General features: G+C 40.5%; 1 protein-coding gene across 4 annotated transcripts in view; it reads right to left on the reverse strand.

The window, feature by feature from the left end:
• MID1 (midline 1) overlaps positions 1 to 20726 on the reverse strand; it is a 654655-nt gene that overhangs the window by 206376 nt on the left and 427553 nt on the right. The window lies entirely within an intron of this gene.

Raw genomic sequence — 20726 nt, forward strand, 5'->3', positions numbered from 1 at the left:
GCCCAAGTAGGCTCTAGTATTGGGTTGCCTCAGGCCAAAAAACCAACAGGGAAGGAACCCAGCCCCACTCATCAACAGTCAAGTGGATTAAAGTTTTACTGAGCCCCGCCCACCTGAGCAACAGTCACCTCCACTCACCAACAGTCCCTCCCATCAGGAAACTTGCATAAGCCTCTTAGACAGCCTCACCACCAGAGGGCAGACAGCAGAAGCAAGAAGAACTACAATCCTGCAGCCTGTGGAACAAAAACCACATTCACCAAAAGACAGACAAGATGGAAAGACAGAGGGCTATGTACCAGATGAAGGAACAAGATAAAACCCCAGAAAAACAACTAAATGAAAAAGAATTCAGAATAATGATAGTGAAGATGATCCAGGACCTCGGAAAAAGAACAGAGGCAAAGATTGAGTATATGCAAGAAATGTTTAACAAAGACCTAGAAGAATTAAAGAACAAACAAACAGAGAAGAACAATACAATAACTGAAAGGAAAACTACGCTAGAAGGAATCAATAGCAGAATAACTGAGGCAGAAGAACAGATAAGTGACCTGGAAGACAGAATGGTGGAATTCACTGCTGCGGAACAGAATAAAGAAAAAAGAATGAAAAGAAATGAAGACAGCCTAAGAGACCTCTGGGACAACATTAAACACAACGACATTCACATTACAGGGATCCCAGAAGGAGAAGAGAGAGATAAAGGATCAGAGAAAAATATTCAAAGAGATTAAAGTCGAAAACTTCCCTAACATGGGAAAGGAAATAGCCACCCAAGTCCAGGAAGCACAGAGAGTCCCATACAGGATAAACCCAAGGAGAAACACACCGAGACACATAGTAATCAAATTGGTAAAAATTAAAGACAAAGAAATATTATTAAAAGCAGCAAGGGAAAAACGACAAATAACATACAAGGGAACTCCCATAAGGTTATCAGCTGATTTCTCAGCAGAAACTCTACAAGCCAGAAGGGAGTGGCATGATATACTTAAAGTGATGAAAGGGAAGAACCTACAACCAACATTACTCTACCCAGCAAGGATCGCATTCAGATTCAATGGAGAAATCAAAAGCTTTACAAAAGCTTTTGTAAAAAAGCAAAAGCTAAGAGAATTCAGCATCACCAAACCAGCTCTACAACAAATGCTAAAGGAACTTCTCTAAGTGGGAAACACAAGAGAAGAAAAGGACCTACAAAAACAAACCCAAAACAATTTAAGAAAATGGTAACAGGAACATACATATCAGTAATTACCCTAAACATGAATGGATTAAATGCTCCAACCAAAAGACACAGGCGTGCTGAATGGATACAGAAACAAGACCCATATATATGCTGCCTACAAGAGACCCACTTCAGACCTAGGGACACACAGAGCCTGAAAGTGAGGGGATGGAAAAAGATATTCCATGCAAATGGAAATCAAAAGAAAGCTGGAGTAGCAATACTCATATCAGATAAAATAGACTTTAAAATAAAGAATGTTACAAGAGACAAGGAGGACACTACATAATGATCAAGGGATCGATCCAAGAAGAAGATATAGCAATTGTAAATATTTATGCACCCAACATAGGAGCACCTCAATACATAAGGCAAATACTAACAGCCATAAAAGGGGAAATTGACAGTAACACATTCATAGTAGGGGACTTTAACACCCCACTTTCACCCATGGACAGATCACCAAAATGAAAATAAATAAGGAAACACAAGCTTTAAATGATACATTAAACAAGATGGACTTAATTGGTATTTATAGAACACTCCAACCAAAACCAACAGAATACACATTTTTCTCAAGTGCTCATCGAACATTCTCCAGGATAGATCATATCTTGCATCACAAATCAAGCCTTGGTAAATTTAAGAAAATTGAAATTGTATCAAGTATCTTTTCTGACCACAACGCCATGAGACTAGATATCAATAACAGGAAAAGATATGTAAAAAATACAAACACATGGAGGCTAAACAATACACTACTTAATAACGAAGTGATCACTGAAGAAATCAAAGAGGAAATTTAAAAATACCTAGAAACAAATGACAATGGAGACACGATGACCCAAAACCTATGTGATGCAGCAAAAGCAGTTCTAAGAGGGAAGTTGATAGCAATACAAGCCCACCTTAAGAAACAGGAAACAGCTCGAATAAACAGCCTAACCTTGCACCTAAAGCAATTAGAGAAAGAAGAACAAAAAACCCCCAAAGTTAGCAGAAGGAAAGAAATCATAAAAACCATATCAGAAATAAATGAAAAAGAAATGAAGGAAACAATAGCAAAGATCAATAAAACTAAAAGCTGGTTCTTTGAGAAGATAAATAAAATACATAAAACATTAGCCAGACTCATCAAGAAAAAAAGGGAGAAGACTCAAATCAATAGAATTAGAAATGAAAAAGGAGAAGTAACAACTGACACTGCAGAAATACAAAGGATCATGAGAGATTACTATAAGCAACTCTATGCCAATAAAATGGACAACCGGGAAGAAATGGACAAGTTCTTAGAAATGCACAACCTGCTGAGACTGAATCAGGAAGAAATAGAAAATATGAACAGACCAATCACAAGCACTGAAATTGAAACTGTGATTAAAAATCTTCGAACAAACAAAAGCCCAGGACCAGATGGCTTCACAGGCGAATTCTATCAAACATTTAGAGAAGAGCTAACACCTATCCTTCTCAAACTCTTCCAAAATATAGCAGAGGGAGGAACACTCCCAAACTCATTCTACGAAGCCACCGTCACCTTGATACCAAAACCAGACAAGGATGTCACAAAGAAAGAAAACTACAGGCCAATGTAACTCAGGAAGATAGATGCAAAAATCCTCAACAAAATACTAGCAAACAGAATCCAACAGCACATTAAAAGGATCATACACCATGATCAAGTGGGGTTTATTCCAGGAATGCAAGGATTCTTCAATATACACAAATCAATCAATGTGATACACCATATTAACAAATTGAAGAAGAAAAACCATATGATCATCTCAGTAGAGGCAGAGAAAGCTTTTGACAAAATTCAACACCCATTTATGATAAAAACCCTGTAGAAAGTAGGCATAGAGGGAACTTTCCTCAACACAATAAAGGCCATATATGACAAACCACCAGCTAACACCATCCTCAATGGTAAAAAACGGAAAGCATTTCCACTAAGATCAGGAACAAGACAAGGTTGCCCACTCTCACCACTCTTATTCAATATAGTTTTGGAAGTTTTAGCCACAGCAATCAGAGAAGAAAAGGAAAAAAAAGGAATCCAAATAGGAAAAGAAGAAGTAAAGCTGTCACTGTTTGCAGATGACATGATACTATACACAGAAAATCCTAAAGATGCTACCAGGAAACTACTAGAGCTAATCAATGAATTTGGTAAAGTTGCAGGATACAAAATTAATGCACAGAAATCTCTTGCATTCCTATACACTAATGATGAAAAATCTGAAAGTGAAATCAAGAAAACACTCCCATTGCAACAAAAAGAATAAAATATCTAGGAATAAACCTACCTAAGGAGACAAAAGACCTGTATGCAGAAAATTATAAGACACTGATGAAAGAAATTAAAAATGATACAAATAGATGGAGAGATATACCATGTTCTTGGATTGGAAGAATCAACATTGTGAAAATGACTCTACTACCCAAAGCAATCTACAGATTCAATGCAATCCCTATCAAACTACCACTGGCATTTTTCACAGAACTAGAACAAAAAATTTCACAATTTGTATGGAAACACCAAAGACCCCGAATAGCCAAAGCAATCTTGAGAACGAAAAATGGAGCTGGAGGAATCAGACTCCCTGACTTCAGACTATACTACAAAGCTACAGTAATCAAGACAGTATGGTACTGGCACAAAAACAGAAAGATAGATCAATGGAACAGGATCGAAAGCCCAGAGATAAACCCACGCACATATGGTCACCTTATCTTTGATAAAGGAGGCAGGAATGTACAGTGGAGAAAGGACAGCCTCTTCAATAAGTGGTGCTGGGAAAGCTGGACAGCTACATGTAAAAGTATGAGATTAGATCACTCCCTAACACCATACACAAAAATAACCTCAAAATGGATTAAAGACCTAAATGTAAGGCCAGAAACTATCAAACTCTTAGAGGAAAACATAGGCAGAACACTCTATGACATAAATCACAGCAAGATCCTTTTTGACCCACCTTCTACAGAAATGGAAATAAAAACAAAAATAAACAAATGGGACCTAATGAAACTTAAAAGCTTTTGCACAGCAAAGGAAACCAAAAACAAGACCAAAAGACAACCCTCAGAATGGGAGAAAATATTTGCAAATGAAGCAACTGACAAAGGATTAATTTCCAAAACTTACAAGCAGCTCATGCAGCTCAATAACAAAAAAACAAACAACCCAATGCAAAAATGGGCAGAAGACCTAAATAGACATTTCTCCAAAGAAGGTATACAGATTGCCCACAAACACATGAAAGGATGCTAACATCACTCATCATTAGACGTAAAATAGATAGCTAGTGGGAAGCAGCCGCATAGCACAGAGAGATCAGCTCGGTGCTTTGTGACCGCCTGGAGGGGTGGGATAGGGAGGGTGGGAGGGAGGGAGATGCAAGAGGGAAGAGATATGGGAACATATGCATATGTATAACTGATTCACTTGGTTATAAAGCAGAAACTAACACACCATTGTAAAGCAATTATACCCCAATAAAGATGTTAAGAAAAAAAAAAAGAAAGAAAAGAGACAAGGAAGGGCACTACATAATGATCGGGGATCAATCCAAGAAGAAGATATAACAATTATAAATATATATGCACCCAACACAGGAGCACCTCGATACATAAGGCAACTGCTAACAGCTATAAAAAAGGAAATCGACAGTAACACAATAATAGTGGGGGTCTATAACACCTCACTTACACCAATGGACAGATCATCCAAAATGAAAATAAAGAAGGAAACAGAAGCTTTAAATGACACAATAGACCAGATAGATTTAATTAATATTTATAGGATACCCCATCCAAAAATAGCAGATTACACTTTTTTCTCAAGTGCGCACAGAACATTCTCCAGGACAGATCACATCTTGGGTCACAAATCAAGCCTCGGTAAATTTCAGATAATCGAAATCATATCAAGCATCTTTTCTGACCACAATGCTATGAGATTAGAAATGAATTACAGGGGGAAAAAATGTAAAAAACACAAACACATGGAGGCTAAACAATACATTACTAAATAACCAAGAGATCACTGAAGAACTCAAAGAGGAAATCAAAAAATACCTGGAGAGAAATGACAATGAAAACACGATGATCCAAAACCTATGGGAGGCAGCAAAAGCAGTTTTAAGAGGGAAGCTTGTAGTGATACAATCCTACCTCAAGAAACAAGAAAAATCTCAAATAAACAATGTAACGTTACACCTAAAGGAACTAGAGAAAGAAGAACAAACAAAACCCAAAGTTAGCAGAAGGGGAGAAATTATAAAGATCAGAGCAGAAATAAACAAAATAGAAACAAAGAAAAGAATAGCAAAGATCAATAAAACTAAAAGCTGTTTTTTTTGGGAAGATAAACAAAATTGATAAACCATTAGCCAGATTTATCAAGAAAAAGAGGGAGAGGACTCAAATCAATAAAATTAGAAATGAAAAAGGAGAAGTTACAACAGACACCACAGAAATACAAAGCATCCTAAGAGACTACTACAAGCAACTCTATGCCAATAAAATGGACAACCTGGAAGAAATGGACAAATTCTTAGAAAGGTATAACCTTCCAAGACTGAACCAGGAAGAAATAGAAAATATGAACAGACCAATCACAAGCACTGAAATTGAAACTGTGATTAAAAATCTTCCAAAAAACAAAAGTCCAGGACCAGATGGCTTCACAGGTGAATTCTATCAAACATTTAGAGAAGAGCTAACACCCATCTTTCTCAAACTCTTCCAAAATATTGCAGAGGAAGGAACACTCCAATACTCATTCTATGAGGACACCATCACCTTGATAACAAAACCAGACAAAGATACTACAAAAAATGAAAATTACAGACCAATCTCACTGATGAATATAGATGCAAAAATCCTCAACAAAATACTAGCAAACAGAATCCAACAACATGTTAAAAGGATCATACACGATGACCAAGTGGAATTTATCCCGGGAATGAAAGGATACTTCAATATACGCAAATCAATCAATGTGATACACCATATTAACAAATTGAAGAAGAAAAACCATATGATCATCTCAATAGATGCAGAAAAAGCTTTGGACAAAATTCAACAGCCATTTAAGATAAAAACCCTCCAGAAAGTGGGCATAGAGGGAACCTACCTCAACATAATACAGGCCCATATATGACAAACCCACAGCAAACATCATTCTCAATGGTGAAAATCTGAAAGCATTTCCTCTAAGATCAGGAACAAGACAAGGATGTCCACTCTCACCACTATTATTCAACATAGTTTTGGAAGTCCGAGCCATGGCAATCAGGGAAGAAAAACAAATAAAAGGAATACAAACTGGAAAAGAAGAAGTAAAACTGGCACTGTTTGCAAGTGAAATGATACTATACATAGAGAATCCTAAAGATGCCACCAGGAAACTACTAGAGCTAATCAATGAATTTGGTAAAGTTGCAGGATACAAAATTAATGCACAGAAATCTCTTGCATTCCTATACACTGGTGATGAAATATCTGAAAGAGAAATTAAGGAAACACTCCCATATACCACTGCAACAAAAAGAATAAAGTACCCAGGAATGAACCTACCTAGGGAGACAAAAGACCTGTATGCAGAAAACTACAAGACACTGATGAAAGAAATTAAAGATGATACCAACAGATGGAGAGATATACCATGTTCTTGGATTGGAAGAATCAATACTGTGAAAATGACTATACTGCCCAAAGCAATCTACAGATTCAATGCAATCCCTATCAAATTACCAATGGTACTTTTTACGGAACTAGAACAAAAAGTCTTAAAATTTGTATGGAGACACAAAAGACCCCGAATAGCCAAAGCAGCCTAGAGGGAAAAAAACGGAGCTGGAGGAATCAGAATCCCTGACTTCAGACTATACTCTAAAGCTACAGTAATCAAGACAATATGGTACTGGCACAAAAACAGAAACATAGATCAATGGAACGAGTTAGAAAGCCCAGAGATAAACCCACACACCTATGGTCAACTAATCTATGACAAAGGAGGCAAGGATATAAAATGGAGAAAAGACAGTCTCTTCAGTAAGTGATTCTGGGAAAACTGGGCAGCTACATGTATAAGAATGAAATTAGAACACTCCCTAACACCATACACAAAAATAAACTCAAAATGGATTAGAGACCTAAATGTAAGACCGGACACTATAAAACTCTTAGAGGAAAACATAGGAAGAACACTGTTTGACATAAATCACAGCAAGATCTTTTTTTTTTTTTTTTTTTTTTAATATGCGGGCCTCTCACTGTTCTGGCCTCTCCCATTGCAGAGCACAGGCTCCGGACGCGCAGGCTCAGTGGCCATGGCTCACGGGCCTAGCCGCTCCGTGGCATGTGGGATCTTCCCAGACCGGGGCACAAACCCATGTCCCCTGCATCGGCAGGCGGACTCTCAACCAGTGTGCCACCAGGGAAGCCCAGCAAGATTTTTTTTGATCCACCTCCTAGAGTAATGGAAATAAAAACAAAAATAAACAAATGCGACCTAATGAAACTTCAGAGCTTTTGTACAGCAAAGGAAACCATAAACAAGACAAAAAGACAACCCTAAGAATGGGAGAAAATATTTGCAAACGAATCAATGGACAAAGGATTAATCTCCAAAATATATAAACAGCTCATGCTGCTCAATATTAAAAAAACAAACAACCCAATTCAAAAATGGGCGGAAGACCTAAATAGACATTTCTCCAAAGAAGACATACAGATGGCCAAGAAGCACATGAAAAGCTGCTCAACATCACTAATTATTAGAGAAATGCAAATGAGGTATCACCTCACACCAGTTAGACTGGGCATCATCAGAAAGTCTACAAACAACAAATGCTGGAGAGGGTGTGGAGAAAAGGGAACCCTCTTGCACTGTTGGTGGGAATGTAAACTGATACAGCCACTATGGAGAACAGTATGGAGGTTCCTTAAAAAACTAAAAATAGAATTACCATATGATCCAGCAATCCCACTACTGGGCATATACCCTGAGAAAACCATAATTCAAAAAGACACATGCACCCCAATGTTCGTCACAGCACTATTTACGATAGCCAGGTCATGGAAGCAACCTAAATGCCCATCGACAGACGAATGGATAAAGAAGATGTGGTTCATATATATGATGGAATATTACTCAGCCATAAAAAGGAACGAAATTGGGTCATTTGTTCAGACGTGATGGATCTACAGACTGTCATACAGAGTGAAGTTAAGTCCGAAAGAGAAAAACAAATATCGTACATTAACACATATATGTGGAACGTAGAAAAATGGTACAGATGAACCGGTTTGCAGGGAAGAAATTGAGACACAGATGTAGAGAAGAAACGTATGGACACCAAGGGGGGAAAGTGGCGGGGGTGTGGGGATGGTGGTGTGATGAATTGGGAGATTGGGATTGACATGGATACACTGATGTGTATAAAATGGATGACTAATAAGAACCTGCTGTATAAAATAAATAAATAAATAAATAAATAAGCTGCGATAACTCTTAATCCTAAGAGTTCTCATTACAAGGAAAACATTTTTTCTTTTTTCTTTTTTTTTTTACTTTAGATGATGGGTTGTTCACTAAAATTACTTTGGCAATAATTCCATGATGTATGTAAGTCAAATAATTACGCTGTGTAACTTAAACTTAAAACTTGTATGTGAATTATATCTCAATAAAACTAGAAGGAAAAAAATTAAGCGCTAACAAATATTTAAAAAAAAAAAGTGCTACTTTTTTTTTTAGAAAACCTTAAACCCGAAAGGTAACAGATGATAAACTGGAAATGGATGAATCAAACGCATTTAGTACCCATGTTACCAAAAAGAAACAGGTTATAATTTGGCGGGGGTGGGGGGCGGTGGTTGTAGGCTTAAGGAGGCATCTGATTCCATGTGTCCAAAGCATGTAGTGAACCTCAGCACGACAATCCTGTCCCTTTGTGCAGGTAACTATGGCAACTACAGTCAGTGCCATTCAAATGTGGTCCTGGCTGAAATCACTGAGCAGCAGAATGGTCTTCTGTGCAGGTAAAAGAAAAGCAGAATTATCACAAATGACTCAGCCGTGTTCTTCATTCCTCATTTTAGGGATCTCCTCCCATTGTCAAAAGTTAGTTTTCCTTTCACCTTGTACACACAGCTGTGTGCCTCTCATCTTTCTGAAAAAGTATTGAACAAAATTCCTCAGTAATCTCCAGCCACAGGTTCTAACTATTCCAGTTATGTTTTATTTTCACCTTCACCTCCGGCAGAAGAATATGAGAGTCCACTGCCAACGGCATTTCTAAGATTTCATACATGTACTTATCAGCAGCATAAAAAAAGATGTCTCTGAGGCTTTCCCTCTATTGCATATTTGCTTTTGTAGCTGTGCTTTTGTTGCAATGCCTCAATGACCATGTAACTTTGGGTAAGTCCCAAAACTGCTTCAGTTTTTTCATGTACCTCTAGGGGTTAAGGTAAGAATTAAATACAACCAATCATTAAATAGGGTACGAACATGAACTCTACTATTCTTTTCTTTTTTACGTAAGTGTAGTTGATTTAAAATATTGTGCTAGTTTCAGGTATTCAGCAAAGTGATTCAGATCAACCAATCTATCTATCTATCTATCTATTCTTTTTCAGATTCTTTTCCCATATAGGTTCTTACAGAATATTGAGTAGAGTTCCCTGTGCTATACAGTAGGTCCTTATTGTTTACATATTTTATATATAGTAGTGTGTATATGTTAATCTCAAATTCCTACTTTATCCCTCCCCCCTACTATTCTTGAATATAGGACATTGTGCTTCCCACTGGAGATTCAAAGCTCAATAAGAGGCTCTTTTCCCTTGACAAGTTGAAAACCAAAACCCAAAAACCAAGTAAGCAAGTACAATGTATCATAATATTGTGATCAATAGTCTATTGGCTATTAAGCAATGATATGTATAGGTATACACTAAACTGGCCATCAGAAAATTCACTTTTAGTCCTACCTCTACCCTTATCTAGCTGTGTAAGCTGGTAAAACCAGTTAACCTGTTTGGGACTCAGTTTATCCATCTGTAAAGTAAGGGTTGAATAAAATAATTTCCTAAGTCCTTTGATTCAAACCCATGCTCTAGCATTTCTCATTATATCTCTCATTTCTAATACTTATTAGAGGCAAGACTGTACCTGGAAGACACTTGTAGTTGACCGTCCTATAGCCATTGCCCCTTAATCTTGGCTAACAGCACCCTCCCCCAAGTTTTGTCAGGTCTGGGGCAGCAATATATTCAGGGAGGTGTGCTCTCCTCAACTCCACGTGATGATGTGGAACTGTCAAAGCCACAAAAAGGGGGGACGTGCGAAGAGTAACTCGACTTCCTGCCTTTGGATACGGGGGAGTGAGGAGGTGATGCCTGGAGCTAGGGCAACCATCTTCCAACCACTTGCTGATGTAAGGCTACCTAGTGAGGATGCAGAATGGAAAACTGAGACACATCAGGATTCTTGATGACACTGTCATGCCAAGAAATTAATCAATCCTTGAACTGTGCTTGAATTTGTGTGTGAGAGATTTTTTAAAAAAACAAGAAGAGGGCTTCCCTGGTGGCGCAGTGGTTGAGAGTCCGCCTGCCGACGCAGGGGACGCGGGTTCGTGCCCCGGTCCGGGAAGATCCCACATGCCGCGGAGCGGCTGGGCCCGTGAGCCATGGCCGCTGAGCCTGCGCGTCCGGAGCCTGTGCTCCGCAACGGGAGGGGCCACAACAGTGAGAGGCCCGCGTACCGCAAAAAAAAAAAAGAAAATCTCTGTTGTTCAGGCCACCCAAAGTGCCCAACTAAAGCCATGCAATCTGAAAAGTTGAGTTATGGTACTTTGAAATGTTCACTAACCACAAGCCAAATTTACTACTGTAAGAAAGAGAATTCATTTTAGACCAATAAGAGGATACGATGAGTGATTCAGAGAAAGAAAAGCCCTTAACCAATCTGATCTTCAACCTCCTCATCTGTAAAATAGAATCCAACGTATGTCTACGTCACTGAGATGGTTAAGGGCACAGTACGAATCCACTAATTACCGTTAACTGTTGTATCATACATGAGAAATCCGGTATGGCAGAGATTGCTATATGGCCACCAAATCGTGTTATATTTTGTTTTTCTTCCTGGACACACAGGAAGACCATTTTTCCCCAGTTGCCCACATGAATAGGTCTCGATCATGTGACTGAATTCTATGTTGTGCGAAAAAGTGATGCAATCCGCCTGTGGCCTGACTCCTGTTAATATCCCACGTGATCCTCCTGCTGGCTCTCCCAGTGTCATATTACTGTTGAATTTCAAGGCACGAGACCAAGTCTTCATATTGGCCACTAGATGGACATTGAATACTTTTATTTTATTAAAATATCTAACAAGATTTACTTAAACTTACGATGATCTCCTTTCACTCATGTTTTCTATTTTCCATTTAAAAATGAAAGGCAAGGGGCTTCCCTGGTGGCGCAGTGGTTGAGAGTCCGCCTGCCGATGCAGGGGACACGGGTTCGTGCCCCGGTCCGGGAGGATCCCACATGCCGCGGAGCGGCTGGGCCCGTAAGCCATGGCCGCTGAGCCTGCGCGTCCGGAGCCTGTGCTCCACAACGGGAGAGGCCACAGCAGTGAGAGGCTCTCATACCACAGGAAAAAAAAAAAAAAAGAATGTAAAAAAAAATGAAAGGCAAGTTAATAATTAAGAAAGCTAGCTCAAAATCTATACAAAATTAAATATGGGGAAATGGCTTTAAAAATATCAGATAAAGTTTGCAAAATCCATGGACAAATTCTTCCCAGGGAAGCAAAGCAGCTACCCCTCTAAGTAGGTGCATATAAGTGGTATTATTTATACCTAAACATCCACTAGGAAGAATGCCCGTAAAGAAAATGATGTCCTTAGGCACATACATTTTTTTTTCCTTTTCTCAAGCACAGCCTAGACAGCTTATCTTCTCCTGCAGCTTGTAACACACACTCTGCATTTCCACTCTGTCTGGTCTGGCTGGTTTTAAAGGAAGATGTGGGGTTGTGAGAAAATGCCAAAGGAGAAATCCACCTCTCCTTGTAGTTGAATCACATTTACCACGAGATATAAGCAAGTCAATGTGTGTGCCTGCTAATGGCAACATAGTTTTCGTTTTACGAGTTGTATCATGTTTATACCAACTTCTTCTTTTTGTAAGCAGTTACAATAACAGAATTACAGTTTATATCCATCTAAGTAAAAAAATGCCATGGAAATAATTTCTATATATGTTACCTAGAAGATAAAGAAGTCTCCAGCATTTCCCAAAGAACTCTAGCTGGCATTACAATTTTTTAATGTGAACCATGTAATGTGGAATACGATTAACATAGGAAATGATTTAAAATTTTTAGCTTAATGAAATGCAATGTACATTCTCATTCGAATTTGGTTTTGCATTTCACTTGAAACAGGGCGTAAATATGAATTGACTGATTTCGATATAGCTTGACTTTGAAAATAGTAATTTTTGAACACTTAATCCTAAAGGGTCCACCTCACTGGAAGACTGAAAAGAAATGGTCCTCTTCAGTAATAGTATGCCCTTCATAACTTTTAAAAATGTATAGTAAAATAAACTGATATATATTAAAAGAAACAGAAAAATACAGAGACTGCATACATGTTTAAGATAAGATTATGAAAACAAAAGATGTCAAAGAAAGTTCACTGGAAACTAAACCCACTGCCACTAGGGAGTGAAACCTCTGTGCTGATAGGGATACTTTAGTGGAAAATTTTCAAAAGCCCTATTTGCTCAAGTTATTTGCTCAAGTCACTTATCTCCAGCTTGATTTTTGCCTCAAGAGTTTCACATCTAAGTGAGCGTGTTCGAACACATCCAGGGACAGGAAACTCATTCCCTTCCTTGCAATCCCTTCTACAGTTGGGCAGCTCTATAAGTTAGAAGATATACTGTCAGGGTAAGTAAATCTAGCTGCTACAACAAAAGACCCCCAATTCTCCATGGCTGGACACAATAAGGATTTAGTTCATGCTCATATCACAGTCCAACATGGAGTTGCTGTCCCGATTCCTCTCACGCGCCCAGGCTCCCAACCACCATCTTCTAGGGTCTCAGAATTTTCCCCTGGGTCTTCTGCACCTGGCTGGCTGGCAGGCTAGGACATATAGTGTATCAGGGTCCCAAGGCTGGAGATGAGCTCACAGATCTTTGAGGGCACTAGCTGTGTCTGTTAAGGAAAGCTATCCTTCCATTGAGCTAAAGTGCTTCTTGCAGGAGCTTCTCCCTGTAGGACCCAGCTTAAACTTGAGTCGTATTGACTAAGTTTAATTCTGCTTTTGTACAACAGCCCTACAGATATTCAAAGATAGTCGTCATGCTTCTTAGTTCACTCTTGTTTTGGGGCTACTCCTACAATTAGCCAACTTGTTCTCATATGGTCTGTTTTTATGTCCCCACGTGATCTTTTGTTCTTCTTAGCTCCAGTTGTTCTATAGCTTGAGTAAAAACTAAATGATACTGTGGCGCTTGCTTCGGCAGCACATATACTAAAACCTGGAATGATACAGGGAAGATTAGCATGGCCCCTGTGCGAGGATGACACGCAGATTTGTGAAGTGTTCCCTATTTTTTACGTGGATGGACCTAGAGACTGCCATACAGAGTGAAGTACGTGAGAAAGGGAAAAACAAATATCATATAATATTGCTTATATGTGGAATCTAGAAAAATGATACAAATATTTGCAAAGCAGAAATAGAGAAACAGATGTAGAGAACGGACGTATGGATACCAGGGGGAGAAGGGGGGAGTGGGATGGACTGGGAGATGGGTATTGACATATATACACTACTATGCATAAAATAGATAACTAATGAGAACCTGCTGTATAGCACAGGGAACTCTACTCACTGCTCTGTGGTGACCTAAACGGGAAGGAAATCTAAAAAAGAGGGGATATATGTATGCGTACAGCTGATTCACTTTGCTGTACAGCAGAAACTGACGCAACACTGTAAAGCAACTATACTCCAATAAAAATTAATAAAAAAATACTGCAGTAGTGATCCCACGGCTGCCAAGCTACATTTCTTCCTTTTCGCACTTAGTTTAATGGTAGGACTGATATTCTATTCGTTTCACGTTGTTGGACTTGAATACTGTGACTAGCCTAATCCGCACACATTTGCTCCTATCTGTTCCATCTCTGGCCCTTTAAACATGTGACATCCCTAAAAGCAACTGAGCAGTTTAGAGCCAGCCATGAACACAGCCAGATGCTCAGACCAAAATCTTTGTAGTTATCCACGGTTTGTTCCTTTCTCTCAAATCTGACATCCAATTCATCGGGAAGTTCTGTCAGTCTCACCTAGAATCTGACGACCTCTCACCATATCCCACTGCTCTGGTCCAAGCCTCCCCCATCTTTTGATTGCATTCCTGCTATAGCCTCCTAAGGGGTGCCTGCTTCTACCGTGCATTCGGCCTGCACCCCCTCCCCAGCCTATTTAAAGCTGTCGTTCCTTTGAACTCCTCTGCTCAAAACTCTCCAACGGCTCCCACTTGCACACGAGTAAAAGCCAAAGGTCACGCGACACCTACAAGCCTCTAAAAGGTCATTGCCTGGCAATCCACGACACACGCCTCATGCTCCCGCGTCAGGGCCTTCGCACTTGCTCTTCTCTCTGCCTGGGATTCTCTCCCCCAGGAGAACAGCATGCTTTGCACTTCTTTCGGGTCTCTGCTCAACTGTTATCTTTTCCAAGACGCTTCATATGACAAGACAACTTCCTCACTCCTCTCTCTTTCTGCAGCTGTGTCTTCATAGCATCTCTCACTACCTGACATATTAGACCCTCGTTGGTTTACTGTCCGTCTCTCTATATTAGAATATAAGCCGAATGAGGACAGGGACTTGTTTCATTGACTTCTGTAGCCTCAGCATTCAGAATAGAGCTGGATATATTGCTGGTGCTCAGTAAGACTTGCTGAGGGAGGCATGAACCCTTTACTGCCCTCAGCTTCCGGCTTCGCCCCCGGCCTGCCAGGTCCCTTGGTTTTATGTGTTCTTTTCACAGTGAGGTTACCTCCTGTCCCTTGAATCTGTACTTCAAAGTACGAGCTGTTTCCCCAACCTTAGATATTACCCTTCAAATGTATAAATTAATGAATAAAATGTAAGCTTAATTAAGGCACTAAGTAGTTTCAACTCTAAGTTCACTTAGGCAAGACCGATTCACTAATTCTTGTGTTTTATTTCTGCCTTCTGACTTAGAAATCAACTCTGGGCAATAACCAAAATTCTCTCTAGAACATATTTTCAGCACTAGGCATTGGTTTTTGTTTGTTTATACATTTATTTATTTTTTATTTTATTTTATTTATTTTTGGCTGCGTTGGGTCTTCGTTGCTGCGTGTGGGCTTTCTCTAGTTGCAGCGAGCCGGGGCTACTCTTCGTTGCGGTGCGTGGGTTTCTCATTGTGGTGGCTTCTCTTGTTGTAGAGCACGGGCTGTAGGCGCACAGGCTTCAGTGGCTGTGGATCGTGGGCTCTAGAGCTCAGGGTCAGTAGTTGTGGCACAGGGGATTAGTTGCTCCGCGGCATGTGGGCTCCTCCCGGACCAGGGCTCGAACTCATGTCCCCTGCAGTGGCAGGTGGATTCTTAACCACTGCACCGCCAAGGAAGCCCGGCACTAGGCATTGTTAATGCAAAAATCAGCACAGCACATTTCTCAGAAAATATTTGCTCTTAACAATGGAAGACAAGGTCTATATCTGCCTTAACCTTTCTTTTATATCATCGACCAAAAAGGTAGAAATAGAAACCTACATTTTTTTAAAGAAAAAAAGGAAAACAGGGCTTCCCTAGTGGCGCAGCGGTTAAGAATCCGCCTGCCAATGCAGGGGACACGGGTTCGAGCCCTGGTCAGGGAACATCCCACATGTCGTGGAGCAACTAAGCCCATGCACCACAACTACTGAGCCTGCGCTCTAGAGCCCACGAGCCACAACTACTGAGCCCGTGTGGCACAACTACTGAAGCCTGCGTGCCTAGAGCCTGTGCTCCGCAACAAGAGAAGCCACCGCAATGAGCAGCCCACACACCACAACAAAGAGTAGCCCCGGCTCGCCACAACTAGAGAAAGCCCACGTGCAGCAGTGAAGACCCAACACAGCCCCAAATAAATAAATTTAGAAAAAAAAAAGGGAAACATTGTTTTTCCAATGAAAAATCCAAGAATTGAAACATGGAAAAGGAAATTATCAGAAAATTCCCCCCAATGTGAAAACATAACAAAATTTAATTATTTTGTTGATGGAGGTTAAAAAAGACAGTGATAAAGTTTTAAGGCCTTCTGCCAAAATCTACTATCATTCCTAGCCATACCTTTTAAGGTTTTCCTCCATGGGAATGCGAAAGAAATTTATCAAAAAATGTCTGTTGTGTAAGTCGTCCCTGCCAAGCATTCTCCTTGAATAACAGAAAATTCTACCAGTATTTTAAGAGAGCTGTTCTTTAGCTTCAATTAACCACACTCCTTAGTGAAGCATTATAAAGATCTGTGTATCATTTCTACGGTCATTCAGACAATGAATATTTATGGAGAGCATGTTTTATATACAGAGTTTGAGAAGAGAAAAAGATTATTCTCGGGGAGGGTAAGAGGGAGTCCTGAGAGGGAGGGGATATAGGTACACATATAGCTGATTCACTTTGTTGTACAGCAGAAACTAACACAACAATGTAAAGCAATTATAATCCAATGAAGATGAAAACAAAAGGTTATTCTCAGCAGAGATAGTTCTAGCAAAGATGGAATTTCTGCCGGGTCAAGTGAACCTTTAGTGCACGTAGATATAGACATTAATATAATGATCGTTACATGTAGATATAAATATAGCCACAACCAAAAGGAATTTGGTCTTATACTACCTAATAAATTTATTCGTGTACTTCCTCTACCTTGAAAATATTACCTAAATAGGGAAAACACTTTTGTCATGAGAAGAATTTCCCCTTCCAATAGCACTAGCTACTTTTCCTTTCTTGGGTAAGTCAGTTATTTACTTAAGAACAATTTATGGGACTCCTATACATGCCAGAGCGGGTAGGGCACTGGAGATATAAAAATGTATAAAACCCCCGAAACCCACAGTAGACACGGGGGTAGAGTCAAGGGCAACAATAGGACTATGTGCTACAGAAGACTCGCTCTGATACATTCATTCATTCAACAAATCTTTATTAAGTGCCTTCTATGTGCCCGGCACTGTTCTAGACGCTTAGGATACATCAGTGAAATAAACTGACAAAATCTCTGTCTTTGATGTGCTGCTATAGCATGATAGAAAGATAAGAAACAAGAAACAAAATAAATTATATAGTATCTTAGAAAATACGCCCTATTGGGAAAGAGAATATGGTAAGGGGCAGTGGGAGTACTGTCGGCAAGATGTGGGGCCTGTAATTTACACAAGAAGTCAGAGAGGACCTCTTAGGAAGGTAACATATGATCCTCTCAACTTACGTGATGTCCATTTGTGGGGTGACACCAGTATGTAGTGGAAAACCTTGACTTTAGAGTCCAGTTGGCTTGGATCAAAATGTGTTCCATGTTACTTAACAATCCGAGCCTGAATTTCCTCCTCGACAAAATGGGAACAATAACACTTCCGTCACAAGTTGTTGGAGAGGTTGAAACAATATTTGCCAAACCTCTTTTTTAAAACATACACCTGAAGTATAGTAAGTACTCAGTCACTTCAGACCCTGGACTTGCCCTACGGGCCATGAGACAGCCTGCTCTGTATGGCTTCCATCTGTGGAAAGAGCCACCCATCTTCATCCCCCAACACGCAGGCCAGGTCAGTCACCTTTATTCTCAGAATTTTCTTAATTGGGCCTAAGAGAAAAGAACACTTTTCTCTCAGGTTATGATGTAGTGAGGATGTGAGCCCAAGAGCTGAAAGTGACCAGAGAGCCCCTGTCTTGTCAAGACAGCTGGCCCAAGAGACTGAAGTGGGTAGAGAACGAATAGAAAAGATAAGAAGCAGAGGCTGTATTCTTTCACTGTTCTATTCCTAATTCTGTGGGTCCTCAGCTGCCCTTCTCTAGTAGATTGCAAAATTTGGCCACAAATTCCATCAAAAAGTAGAATCTATCCACTCCTTGAATCTGGGCATGGTTATACAGTTCTTGTAGGTCAACAGGACACTAGCGAACGTGAAGCAAGTAGAGGCTTAAAAAGTGTTTGTGCTTTGGGAGCTGCCCTCTCTTGCTGCTGGGTACCTTTCCGTTAAACTATGCAATGGTCCAGGCCAGCCATCTAGAAGATGAGAGACATGGAGAGCATAGATCATATAGACCATGTACAAGCATCATAGCTGATGCTTCCTAGACCAACCAGTCCCCAGACGACCTGCCAGCTGACTACAGACACATGAGTGACCCCAGGTGAGACCACCTGAAGAATCGTCCAGCTGAGTCCAGGTAATCGCTGGCCCACAGAATCATGACCTAATGATTGTTGTCTTAAGCCACTAAGTTTACAGAGAGCTTGTTATGCAGCACTGGATAGCTGATACACTCTTCTCGCACACACACCCAACACAAACAAACTTTCCATTCCTTTCCCTAAAATAAAAGATTTTTTCTTTTGCCATTTACAACCAAAAGACATCCTGACTAAAATGAAAGGGCTTCCTGTGTCCGTGTCAGTGCCTCGATGCTCCGTCCATTCAGTTTATTCTGTGACTCGAACTATGCCCCTAACCCCCAAGCTTCTCCTGCCAGGCCCCATGTTGCCATTACCCACTTATGCCCTGTCCTCACAAGTTGCCAAAGAACCATCTCCTCCCTTCTCTCCATGCCCAACAACCTGCAGGTTGGACCCGTTCCCGTGGCCTTGGCCAAGGGTCTGTACCTGCCACTTCCTGTTGGCTCTTCCCAATGCCAACTGCTTGATGATGTGACTCTCCATCTGTTACTGATCATCGGACCTACTGCCACCACTCCTCACTTGTCTGTGTAGACCTCCTCCTGCGAAGAGGAGAGCTATCCACCTGCCAAATACTGACAGCCAGCTTCCTCCTTGGATGTTCTGTTCCATCAGGCCCAGATTCCCATGCTCTTATTCTTTTGGTTTTCGGTTTATCCTCTGTCTGAGATACAGCTGGGCCTGGGAAGTTAGGTGAATCTCCATGAGCTCTCATATCCAGATGATAAATTGTAAACAACAGAAGTAGATGATGATTTTTAAAAACAAGCCATAAGGAAATACTCTTTCTCTCTGGTGGAAGAATATTGGCAAGGCTGTTGCAGAGACCTGTGGAGTCTGTGGGCTGCCTTTGGGGTGCATAGACAGTGAAGAGCGTTCCGAATAGTATGAACTGGATAGGTCAACGCTCAACTCGTATCCCCTTAAGCCTTTCCATTTCTGTGCCTGGTGGGCTGACACCTGCCAGCCCCTACATCTCTTTGCTAGAGAGCTTTCTCTGGTGCTGGGACCAATTTTTGCTTGCTCTGGCAAGGTCAGAGGTACTGCAGAATTAAAGTCTCCCACCTCTGGCCCTGTGCAGTCCTTACCTAGTCAATGACCAGAGTTGGTATATAAATACCCCGACTCCCTCGTCACTTGGCTGGGACACCTCTGAGGAGTCTGTTTGACACTGGCTCCCAGAGTTCCCCAGTAGGATTAAGCTTCAGGTGCCCACAGTGATAACTTACTTGAAACACAGTCTTTATTGGTTTCCTTCCCTCCTTTGTCTCTCTCCTCCAAATAAATCACTTGCGCTTGAAATTTTGTTTCAAGATCTACAACCAGGAGAACCCAAACAAAGACAGTAAGCCACCTACTGAACGCCCTGAAGGACAGGAGTTGGATCTACGAAGGTGACGGCAACAGTTTAGGGGGAAAAGAGCCCAACGATGTGATGATGAACAGAACCAGCCACTGGGATGGGAAAGAGGCTAAGAGCTGCCACTGGGCCCCATGTGCCCTCTGTCCAAGAGTCTGGGTGATTCTCCTGATAGTGGAGTAACTGAAACAGGCCGAATATAAGGGCAACTTTGGGTTATAACCTGCTTCATCTGTAACGCGGGCATCAGTCTCTTTGCCCAATATCCACAGGGCAATAAACTTGTGGAATTTAATTTCTTTGCATGTGGAGCTATTCAAGCATTACTCTGCAGATTTCTATGGGAGAATGATACTCTGATACGATTCTTTGTCTAAGAGCAAAGTACAACTTAAACAGATAACCAGGGGTGTTCCAATAACTATGTTCAAATATTTATGCAACATTGACTTTTTGAGCACAGAGTTAAATTCCTTAGTTCTTTTGCCAAATGCCTTCAGACTTCATTGACTTTTTTTGGAATTAGTACAAAAGCAGAGATTATATCCAAAACTTGTACAAGGATTCTGTGTGGTCCAGAAGATGATGAGTCTTTACTGGTACATATGAATTAA

This window comes from Stenella coeruleoalba, assembly GCF_951394435.1.
Source record: "Stenella coeruleoalba genome assembly, chromosome: X".
Taxonomy (NCBI): domain Eukaryota; kingdom Metazoa; phylum Chordata; class Mammalia; order Artiodactyla; family Delphinidae; genus Stenella; species Stenella coeruleoalba.